This window comes from Notolabrus celidotus, chromosome 7 (genome assembly GCF_009762535.1).
Source record: "Notolabrus celidotus isolate fNotCel1 chromosome 7, fNotCel1.pri, whole genome shotgun sequence".
NCBI classification, from domain to species: Eukaryota; Metazoa; Chordata; class Actinopteri; order Labriformes; family Labridae; genus Notolabrus; species Notolabrus celidotus.
In genome coordinates, this window is record NC_048278.1 from 8,720,384 (window position 1) to 8,732,717 (window position 12,334).

The following is a 12,334-nucleotide window of genomic DNA, read 5'->3' on the forward strand; positions in this document are numbered from 1 at the left end:
AGCTGAAGTGAAAAACTGCCTGTGTGGTCTGATCTAACAGAAGAGCTACTGGAGCTCAAACTGCTGAAAGAGTTGATGTTGGTTCCGATAGAAAGATGTCAGAACAAACACTACATCACAGTCTGTTGTGTGAGAGGCTGCAGACTGTTCAGTGCACCCATGCTTACCCCCTGTCATCCACCAAAAGTGCCCATAATGGGCAGGTGAGCATCAGAACTGGACCATGGAGCAATGGAAGAAAGTGGCCTGGAGGAACAGAACAACACATTAAATGTGTCCACTTGGTCTCCAAATCCAACGAGAATGTTTTTTAAAGTGTTCAGTACAATAGGAAAGTAAAAGGGATAATAAAGAAGCCTTCATGCTGAGCCAAAAGCTGAAGAATAAAGGTGTTTTCTGAGTAAACATATGGAGGCAGGGCGTTCCAGAGCTTTGGAGCTGCAACTGAAAAAACTGCGTCCCTCCTGAGCTTTAACCTAGAAGAAACTGGTCTGTGAATCTGAGTGCCCTTGGTAAAAGACGTGGATTTAAAAAGTCTGAGATAAAGGTATAGGAGCTTGCCAGTTTAAGATTCATCTGTCAATAACAAAATCTTAAAATCAATTTCAAAATGCAAAGGGAGCCAGGGAGGGAAGTCAATGGAGGATATTAGCTCACTTTTCTGTTATAAACAGTCAAAAGATGAGCTGCAGAATTCTGAACACGCTGCAGGCGAGACCATGGCTGTGCTAACGCCAACATAGTGCATTAAAATAAACATAACCTGTGGTGATAAAAGCATGCATAACTTCTTCAATACCTTTAAATAATAAAAAGGACTCAATCCTGAATAAATGCTGTTGGTGCAAAAAGCTTGATCTTACAATGTAGCATCTGTGGGATGTGCTGAACAACTGAGTGTGATCCATGGAGGCTCCAGCTCACAGCTTGATGCAAGAAAATTTTCAATTCTCTCCGGTTACAGAGGATAAAGTTCAAAGGGTTTTAACATAGACTGTATAAATAATGGACGCAGTATCCGTGATGTCACCCATCTGTTTCTGAAGCGCTGTTTTGAGGCCATCGTCGGCGGCAGCCATAATGCTGCTGTTGAGCGATTGTGACGTAAAGACGCAGGGTTTTGAGCTGCCTTGCCAACAGCTACAATGTTCCCGCCTGCCAATCAAGTCAGCTGTGTCTCTCATTGGAAGACTTGTAATCTCAATATCTTCGAAATTGCAGTGTTAGAAAAAGATTCACCCCCCTCACATTGTGTACCGATCGAGAAATGAGCTATCCAGACTACTCTCGTTTTTTGTACCAGGCTGTAAACATGTTTATTTCTGCTGTAAAGATTGGCTTTTTTGAATTGGTGTGTATGTGGTTTCCGGTACTTCTGGAGCCAGCCTCAAGTGGATCCTCAGTGAACTGCTGTTTTAGGACTCATATTTTTTTTGGCCAGAGGTTGCTGCTTAGGTTTTACACAGTCTCAAAGATTCATCACCTGGTTTTGATAATATCTCTGGCTGCCTACTTGAATAAGTTCAAGGTTTAATACTTTTGCCTTTCACTCACATTCTTAATTTCTCATTACAAAAAATTGTTGTTCCTATTTAATCAAAAATAGCAAAATGGTTGGATAAAAAACAAGTTATTCCTTATTTGTTAAAAACTAAGAAATAATCAGTCAGAAACTGTGTCAACCCTCTTGTTTCAGTGTTGGGTATCCCTGGTGAGAACACTTTGAGAGCTGTTATGCATGCAGTAAACTTTAGTTATAGCAGAGTTACGCTTCATTTGGAGCCTGTTTGAGATTCAGCACTGAGCGGTTGTTGGTGTCGTGTTAAAGCAGCGCTGCAGTCGGAGCCGTGGATCGATCCGTCTGTCTGAGTTTGTTTAAAACCAGGGAAGCGCGTCATGTTTTCCTGCTTCCTCAACATTCCCATCCCGGATGTTTTTGATTGATCCGGAGCTCTGTCGGATCGGAAGCTCAGCGTGTGGATGGGAATGAGAGGCACCTCGTCACGGCCTGTCAATCACAACGGCCGCCCACACACACACTCTGAGCAGCTTACACACTTCATAGACCTGAGTTTTCCCTACGGGAGAATAACCACAAGAATATTTAGTTCCCCCACATTACCAACCACCCCCCCCCCCCCACACACACACACACACACACACACACACACACATACTCCAGACAGACACTTCCACGACACACACACACACACATAGGAAAGCAGTCATCTGGTGTCTTTTTCCCGCCCTCCTCGTCTCTCTCTTCTCTCATGTGGTAAATCTTTGAGCTTCTGACAGGAGCACAAGTAGTTTTTCTTTCTTTTTTTTCGTTTCATCACCGTCCTCCTGATCACGCTTTGAAAACATGACGGCGCGCTGATGTAAGATGTCTCCAGCTCACCAAACAGCGATGGAAAAGCTGCTTGTCTGAAACTCAAAGGAGAAGAAAAAGAAGAGCTATCTGACGGGTATTTTAAATTCAGTCCTCTGAGACAGCTCAAACTATTCAAAAGTATCTGCTGTTATCAGGTTGTATCAGTCAGAAGGTAATTGATCATGAATACTTTAAAGTGACAGAGAACTAGAGGGAGAAATTTTCAGTCTATATCTATAAAGCATCAAGAGCATATTCTGTTTTATTTAAAGACTGTTGCACAGTTCTCTGGGAAGGGAATGTGGACATCCAGCCAAAGTGATGAGGAGGGTTTTCAATTTGAACTACTTTAATATCTGTACGCTAAACAATATTTTTTCCTTCATGTAAATAAACTAAGGCTGACCTGTTTCCATGCAAAAATAGGTATACAGATTCCTTAATTAAATGTTTAAATGTGCTCTCAAATGTATAGGTAACACAAACATTGATTTAACAGCGATATAATGTCCATGATAAAACACAACCTGTCAAACTATCACTGTCAAAACCCTGAAACAATAATAATCCTGGTTTAAGCACGGTGGTCTGAAAGTGTGCTCAAACAAAATTGAAGCAAATAAGTTGTGCAGTGTTTTTCACACAAACCCAATGTGTCATACCAGTCAATGGCTTATATAAATACCTTACCCAGAAGACAGATATCACCAAACCAAGAAATAACTGAAGCTTTTGTGTTTTCAGGAAAAAGTGCAGAATTTCAGTTAAACTGTGGGGGAAAAAGTGTAATAATTTGTCTGAGATTCTTCTCACATCCTTAGAATGTGTAACAAAAAATACAATAATTTTGCTTTGATAAAGACTAAAAGCTAATGGTTACAACCATAAAGACAAAATGATCATGTTTCCTACGAAAAAAACCCCATCTTCACAAGACAAACTTTTCTGCAAACATCTATGCAACCTGACTTCTTTCATCAATAATTAAGGTTTCCGCCTTCTAGCCATCAGAAAGAATGCAGTTTAAAGGCACTTGTGCAATTTGGTGTGGGACTCTTAGGGCCTGATCTACTACGATCCCAAATAACGAGCGCTAATTTGCGTGTGCAAATAATAATTTTGCACGTGCTATTCCTGGGCGTGTTACGGGTGATCTACTAAGACTGCATGCGCAAATGATAACGAGTGCAAAAGTGGTGCGGACCGCCTATTTTAATGAGGATTTTGCGTGTGCTATCGGCTGTCACCATAGAGAGTTTGAGAGAACAGAGTGGTCTTAAGCGATAAATGAAGTTTGAAGTTATGGAGTTGGAGGTCTTTGTGGAGGAGAGAAGTAAACACATCGGTGAACTCCAGCAGAGACATCTCAGCGTTAGAAACGGGATTTGGGAGGCCATCTGTGAAAAGGTGAATGCTGTGAAAAAACAGAAGATCTGCCGATGAAATAAACGCATCTACTCCACTCCAAAACGCAATCAGTGTTTTGATGGAGTTTAGAGAGCGATTTGATGAGACTTAGTCTGCCACTCTTGCTCTAGAAAAGTTAGGCGTCACTCGGATGAAGACAGTCACCTCACTGTCCCAGGGAGCAACTTTCGGGTGAACGTTTTTAATGCCTGATATCATCATCCAGCAACTGTCTCAAAGATTCACCAGCTTAAATGGAACTGGGAACATGTTTGAGGTAATTCACCCCAACACACTGCTGCAAGCACGAGATGAGGAGTTACGCAGAGCTACCTGGTGCAGCTCAGTGAGCGCTCATTCTCCAAGTTAAAACTAACTAAAAACCCCTTGATGAGCACGATGGGACAGAATAGACTGAGTGGACATGTCATGTTATCTATTGAGAATGACAGATCAAAGAAAATGGACATACAGTGCATCGTGGACAAGTCCGCGGAGCTTAAGGCTCGTCCAAACAGTGGTGAGTATGCAGAGTACTTCATATAGATTTTTTTTGTTTGTATGTGAACATGTGGGCCGCTGTGCCAATTATACTAAACTGTATATCTATTGATACAGTGGACTACTGTGCTCTCATTATATGAAAAAGTTAAAGTGGGTGTCAGAATGATGCGGTCGCTATCCGTGGTGCTGAACTGCTTTGAATTTGTGTTGTTTTATTATTATTATTTTGTTCTCTTGGTTTGATTGACTAAAACATTTAGTAATGCTTGTAAGCCCAGCTTTTGCGGGCATGTTGTAAAGCGATGTTATGATGAGCTTTACAGTGACCGCAGCCAAGTGTGCGTAACGCTGTGCCAGTTTGCACCTGCCTTTCAAATGTGCTAAATATAGACGCAAATACAGCGTGCGCTATCTGTTTCAGGTTTGATAAATCACATTGCGTGTGCTAAATGATTACATTTGCATCTTCTCCTCCCAGTATTTTGCGAGTCCTGATGATCTATACATGTGTTCTGCATATTCATGAAGGCAAACACACTAAATGATTTGCAAGTGCTATTTTGCTCATTTGAAAGACGCAATCCTCGGTGCTCCCGGTTAGTACGTCAGCTTTGCGCGCGCTATCAAGTTAGCGCTTGTTTTTATACACGCAAACCTTTAGTAGATCGGGCCCTTAGACGCTAAGGCTAAGCCTGGTTACTTTTTAAAGTCTATCGTTCCAACGTATGTATTACAATTTTCAACCACCACTTTACAAGACTCTGAAAATGGGGCTCTGAAAATGTTGGACTCAGTGTACCATGCTGCATTGCAGTTTGTTTCTGGTTTAGGTTTCCGCACACATCACTGTAGCTTGTATGAAAAGGTAGGTTTGTCTTCCTTACACAACAGAAAAATGGAGCATTGGTATATCTTTCTCTATAAGGCCATACTACAGGAGCTGCCATCTTATTTATGCTCCTTATTGACTCCTAAAGTTGTCAGTGGCTGTCATCTTCGGTCCCATGGACAAATTATTTTTGTCATTCCTCGGACTCGCTCTGTCTTTGGTAAAAGTGCTTTTAATGTCTTTGCTCCCTCTTCTTGGTTTGAGCTTCAAGGTCGCCTGAAACTGGATTGTTTAATTCAATTGGAGGATTTTAAAACTAGGATAAAGGATGATCTGATCAGCTTGTGCACATGTTTTAGAGCTTCACACTGCTAATTTATAAATCAATGTAATACTTGTCACTATATGTTTTGTCCTGTTCTATTTTGTGAAACTTTTTATGCTGCTGTCTTGCCCAGGACTCCCCTGTAAAAGAGACTTTGTATCTCAATGGGACTATTCCTGGTAAAATAAAGGTTAAATTAAAAATAAAAAAATGTCTTGAGTGTCTAAGTGACATCTGCCATTGGAAGCTGCAGCAGTCATTGTTTTGGAAATGCAATCCAATCCATGTATCATTAGTTTATTTGTTTTTTTAAATATTCTTTTCTGAAACCGAAATGAAAAACAGACAAGACTAATTTTCTGATTTCAAATCTTATTCTCAAATCAAAACTGGAAAAAACGGATGACCCGTTAAATGGATACCATATTTTATTGAGGATAAAAATTGGAGTATTGTCAGAAGTGCAACAGTATAAAATATAAACTCAATATAAGTTGTGACCACTATAAAATCATTTCTGAAACCATAATATTAGAAGAGAGTCTCTGCTTTTGCATTATGCAAGTATTTGTGGTCTTATTTTTCTATATAATACCTTAAATTGAGAGTTCAGCGTAATTCAAATAAGAGAGATTTCATTTATCAAGGTCTAGAGGAACTGTAGCTCTAATCAACAAATAATAATAATTTTATTTGTAGAGCACCTTTCAATACCAGGTTACAAAGTGCTTTACATGGGCAGCAAAATAAAACAGGCAGATCATAAAAACACACAAGTCAAAATAAAGAAATAAAACATATTTTAAAAGGCATAAAATTCCCTTAAAAGAACTCTAAAGGAATAAAATTCTTTCAAAATATATTTCTTAAGATGGTTAAAATAAAATAAAGTCAAAAAAAATTCAGATAAAATCCGGGAAGGCTCTGCGATAAAAGTATGTTTTAAGAAGGGATTTAAAAGAGCTCACTGACTCAGTAGACCTGATCTCCTTGGGCAGATGGTTCCAGAGTGTCGGACTCCTCACTGCGAACGCTCTGTCCCCTTTTGTTTTCATTTTAGTGTTTGGAATGAACAGTAAACCTCTGCCCGAGGATCTCAATGTACATGTCGGCTCATAGGGTGTTAAAAGGTCTGCTATACAGCTCGGAGCAAGACCATGCAGGGCTTTAAAAGTAATCAGTAAAATCTTAAAATCAATTCTAAAACATACAGGGAGCCAGTGCAAGGAAGCTAAAACCGGAGAGATGTGGTCGAATTTTCTGGTTCTGGTTAAAACCCTGACAGCTGAGTTCTGTACAGTCTGGAGACGATCAAGGGATTTGTTGTTCAGGCTGCTAAAAAGACTGTTACAATAGTCCATGCATGATGAGATAAAAGCATGTAAAATCGTCTCAGTGTCTTTAAAAGTTAAAACGGACCAAATTTTGGAAATGTTTCTGAGGTGGTAAAAACACAACTGTACAAGTTTTGTGATATGATGTTCAAATGTTAAATTGCTGTCAAACCAGATGCCAAGATTCTTTGCAACAGGTTTTATGTGATTCGCCATTTGACCAGCAGATGGCAGTAACTGCTTGGTCATGTGTGGTGGTCCGATTAAAATGATCTCTGTCTTGTTTGAGTTTAATTGTAAAAAGTTTCTTGACATCCAGCTCTTTATTTCTGACAAGCAATTATTCAGTGAACTCAGCATGCCAGGGTCTGTGTGTCTGATGGGCAGGTATAACTGTGAATCATCTGCATAAAAATGAAATAAAACACCATGCTTGCTTATGATGTGCCCCAGGGGGAGCATATACAAGGAAAATAAAATCGGACCCAAAACCGACCCCTGAGGCACACCATAATTCACCTCAGTAAAACCAGAAACATAATTATTTACAGACACACAGAACCTTCTATTATTAAAATAAGATTTGAACCATTCTAAAACCGTACCAGGAACCCCTACCCAATGCTCTAATCTGTCCAGTAAAATGTTGTGGTCTATAGTGTCAAAGGCTGCGCTCAGATCCAGGAGCACAAGGACTGAGCACATGCCTTGATCTGCAGCCATTAAAAGGTCATTAGTGACTTTAAGTAGTGCTGTCTCCGTGCTGTGATGCTTTCGAAAGCCAGGCTGGAATTTTTCATAAGTCTTGTTATTTTCCAGCACAGAGAGAAGTTGTTTGGACACTAATCTTTCTAAAATCTTTGAAATAAAACGTAACTTAGAAATGGGCCTGTAATTCTCGGGAAGGGAAGGATCCAGTCCAGGTTTTTTTAACAAAGGATGGACACAGGCATTTTTAAAATAATCAGGGACACAACTGTTGGGCAGGGAGTTATTAAAAATTGAAAGCAGCCAAGGCCCCACAGAATCCATTACTTTCAGTAAAAACCTTGTCGGCATCACATCAAGAGGGCTGGAGGACACTCTCATATGTGATACCATTTCTAAAAGTTCAACCAAAGTAACTGGATAAAACTGATAAAAAGGATTAAAACCGTCGTATTTAGTAGGGACGTCAGAGTAATTAAAATCAGGGGTGATTGAGGCTCTGATAAAATCCACTTTTTCAGTAAAAAATGATAAAAACTTCTCACAGTCAGTGTTACCAAAAACTGGGGCAGGAGGGGGTTCTGGATTTACAAGTTGATTGACCGTTTTAAATAAAAACCGAGGGTTGTGTTGATGAGTTAAAATCAATTCAGAGAAATACTGTCAATATCAATCAATATCCTATCCAATAAAATATGTAAATGTTTATATTCCATTGTGTTTTTCTGATATGGATGCCCTCACAGTTTCAATTTAGAATCAAATGATGGTGCAAAACGATTACTTATCATGCTAAGCTTCTGTTTCCAAACCTTGCGTCTTTCTTTTCATTTTCTGTTTCGAGCAGCTCAGTCTGTTTCTTGTTTTTTTAGAAACATCAGAGCTTTGCTGAGCCAGATGGTCAAAATCTCAGGAACGGATCTGATCTTTGGGTCCACACATTTCAGCTGAACTCAATGAGACTCCTCAGAGGCCTCAGTCTTATCAGAGAGATAAAACTGACCTCACGCCGACAGACGGAAACACAGGTAAACACATGGACGAAGGAGGGCCCCTCTTCTTGTATTTCTTCTGCGTCCTCTTCTCTTCTTCACTGCTCACTTTTCATTTCCTTTTATCATCCTCCCTCTCCAGCTCTCGCACTCTTTCTCATTTCCTTTCCTCCTCTTGCCATTTCTCTACTTTCTCTCTCTTTTTTTTTTACCTTCATATCATTTTCAAGGGTGTTATTACCTTACAGCATTCAAACAAGCTGGGGATTGACTGATTTAACCTTTTTATGGATAAATACTTGTCCCAACTTTAATTTACATTTTGCATGAAGTTCATCCAAACATATTCAACACCATAAGCCTGCAAAACCTTGGATTAGTTCGAGTTTGTTATCTGTCAAAACCATCTTTTAAATACCACCGTAATATGGGTGCCATGTAAGGGATGGTGTTTATAAAACAGACTCTACATAGGGTTGTGTTACGCCTGCTTTTGCTCTCCATACAGACTGTTTGTCTTGCATTCACCAAAACCTGCTGATAGGTGATTTAACAGCACTCAGACTACACACATACTTCAAATGGAAACCAGACAATTTGTAAAAATGAAATCCAGGCTTCCCCTTTTTATGTAGAACAGCCTTATAAAGCTTGGGCCAAGGTCTGGAAGAGACCACTGCACAGAGAGAAGACTGGTTACTGGAGAGAGAAATTTCCAATTATAGTTTAAAAACATACTTCCTCTTCTTCCCCCTTACATCATTGTAACTCTGACAACATCACATGAAAACCAACAGTAGTAGGCTTTCCACCATGTAAAGATGCCAGACAGAAAAGCAGTCAGCCAGCCAGTCTATGTTTAGCAGGAGTGGCTGCTAATTGGGTGCTTGTTGGTTGATCTGCAGAGACATGACACCTTTGGATGTAAAGAAGAATCCCTGGAGCCGGCTTTCCTTTTGTGATCACAGAGTAAATGAGTCTGTGAGTGAAATTATGTGATTGTTGAAGTTGTGATACCTCTGGGCAATAATCTGCTGCTTTCACAGTCACCACTTCATTTATTTCAGGCTGTCCACCTGGTGTAGCAACCTGTGGCAGAGTGTTTGCTCCCATTCAGCCACCAGAGCACCTTCTCTCTTTTTATGTTCTCTTCATACGCAAACAGGCATGTCTTTCAGGTATCATTTCTTCTTTCTTTTAATTGAATAGTCCTGAAATGTTACAAAACATGTTGGATCCATAGCAGCTACAGGGTTTGCTCTGATTCAGCTACAGGGCCGTGATCAAAGATGTATTGTAAGAACTGGATGCAGATGGAACAGATGGAAGATGTGTTTCCACCCCCTCCCACTACATGAAGGGATACCAAAATACCTCCACATTTGTACTGGTGGCATCATTTGGAGCCAGAGCCTTCGCAGGAGGGATTGTGTCTTGGAGCGTCAGTGTTGACATAGCACCAATTCCCAGAGCCAAGACCCACATTTAACATAGGCTACATACAGTGTTACACGTCAAAGCTCCCTCAGGTGGGTACAGTCCACAGCAGAACATATTCTTGTGTGGGTTTGAAGCAGACACTCACGGTTTTGGAAAGTTCAATGACCCCTGTGTAAGTGTTAACTACGTTTCCTCACGTCATTCCAGTGCACACAGCACTACAGGAGCGTCATTGACTGACCTGTCAATCATGGCTTTCTACCTCTTCTTATAGCATCTAATAACTAAATCCTATGAAACTTCTCTGAAAATTAACACTTGGACATCAGAACTAACTATTAAGACAGAAACTATGGTTGAGAAAAATGTATATGACGTACATTTAAATTTTATAGTCTGAATCATGTCCCAACTGTTAACATGGAGGAGCTGTGCTTTCCGACCTATACTGTAGCCAGTCAGTAGGGGGAGCTCCAAATGTTTTGGCAGGGGAGCTGTCATGTTGTCGTACTATAGTTTGTGCTTCTGCCCTGCTCCCTTGATGCCTCTCACTTGCAGATTTACACTGGGATGATGTTTCAGATTAAAATGTTTTTTTAATTACCCTTCATAGTTTTGATATCAATGTTAAAAATATCAATAATTTAGCATGTTTAGAGAAAGAAGCATCCGGTTAAGGGAACAAGTTCTTGGTAATCGCCTCCTAAAAAGCTTGATTTGTGCAGTATGTTGGAGCGTTCTTCTCTTTCTCACTACATACATTGCATCATGCATTTTTCTTTGCTGACTGTGATATACAATCTGGGCATGTACTTTATGTTTTTGTGGTTGTGAGTAATCTAGGCTTTAAATAGCTTGGTGAGAGCCATCAGCATCACTAGGGACCAGAAACAAGTGACTTGAATGGTTTTCTGTTTTTATCCAACCACTTGGGATCTCCAAAGACTTTTTGTAACCAGGCAAAAAATGTTGCTTGTAATATCACGAGAGATCTGGAATTTGATCAAAATTAACAATTTAACAAGTTTTTAAACAACAGGTAACATACTGTATCTCTCTGCAATACTTATAACATTCACTTTGTTTGTCCACTACCCCTCCATCATTTCTAAGCAGGTAAAACTTGTCAGTAATGTTTGTTTTCTGCCTAATCTTTCTCAAGCCGAGCCAAACAGCCCTCTTCTTGTTTTGGATGCTAATCTTCTTAGATTTCTGAATAATCCTTTTGTTCTCCTCTGACCAGAGCTCTGATTGGATAGATCGATGGACAGACTGAGCCGTCAAGGTCTGCTTCCATGGCAAACACTGACAGTGTGAATGTCTGGTCTAACTACACACCTCTGCTTTGCTTGTTGCTTCTTTTCTTTACTTAAAAATCATGTTACCCATCATCCCGATCATCCACATCCCACATGATGGACTAAACAGATTATGATTACATGAACTTCTTTTCTGTTTACTTTATTGACTTTATATTTTTAACATTTGTCTTTCTAAACCAGTTCACCTGTGTGCTTCTCATTTTTGTCAATTTTCAGAGAAAGAACTGACTCTCTTCTCAATTCTTTAACGCTATTTGAAGATTTTTGGGGACTGTATTTGATAATCCATTGGTTGGTTGCCATTGATGTTCAGTCCACTCGTCTGTAATTTTTAGGGATTTGATGGCCAGGTTGTGCTGATGAAATAAGAAATGAAAATTACGCTGAATGTGTAAAGAGCATGAATAAACGTCATGGTATCAGTTCATCACCTTTCCATCTGAGTGGCTTATTTTTCCTGCCTACAAAATGTTCACATTGAGTCAGAGTTTGCTTACTGATGAGCACATTTTCCAGTCATGTTTATCCTCAATTATCAAAGCTCAAGCAGAGGATTTGATGTTGACCTCTTTCAGGCTCATTTGGGGGTCTACTAAATGGTTATGAATGAAAAATCAGGCCATTTGTCCTGTTATTGTGGTAAAAAAAAAAACTTGAATTACCCAAAAAATATATAACTAACCTTCTCACTGAGTGTAGGCCCAGTTTAACATTTAGACAGTACCATAACATGTGAAAAACTCCTTGCAGTTGTTTAGCAAAACTTGAGAGCAAACACTTCATAGCCCTTTGAGCCGACATCTGCGATGAGAGACTCTGTATAAAGTGTCCTGATACACTGTGAGGATCAAAGTCACAGTCTGCAATACATCGTGGTCCAGCAGGCTGCTCGACCATCCAGCCAAAGGCACACAGACTGACAACTGAACAGCTCGCCAGAGACACAAACCAACCGTCCATCCAGCCCTCAGAACATTTACAGCCTCAACCAGACACAGACTGAGTCTTAGCTGTTGGAGAGATATAATCCCGGGAAGCAGAGGGAATAAACTGCTCAGTGTCCAGTGCTGGAGCTTCTGATACTCCAGCACAGTGTTGG

General features: G+C 40.0%; 1 long non-coding RNA gene across 1 annotated transcript; it reads left to right on the plus strand.

Annotated features, from left to right (window-relative positions):
• The first annotated feature begins 2,174 nt into the window (after positions 1-2,174).
• Positions 2,175-11,662, plus strand: LOC117816215. The gene is made up of 5 exons (XR_004631910.1): positions 2,175-2,468; positions 8,354-8,509; positions 9,379-9,454; positions 9,541-9,651; positions 9,743-11,662. It is a non-coding gene; the product is annotated as an uncharacterized LOC117816215 (long non-coding RNA).
• Positions 11,663-12,334: the final 672 nt, after the last annotated feature.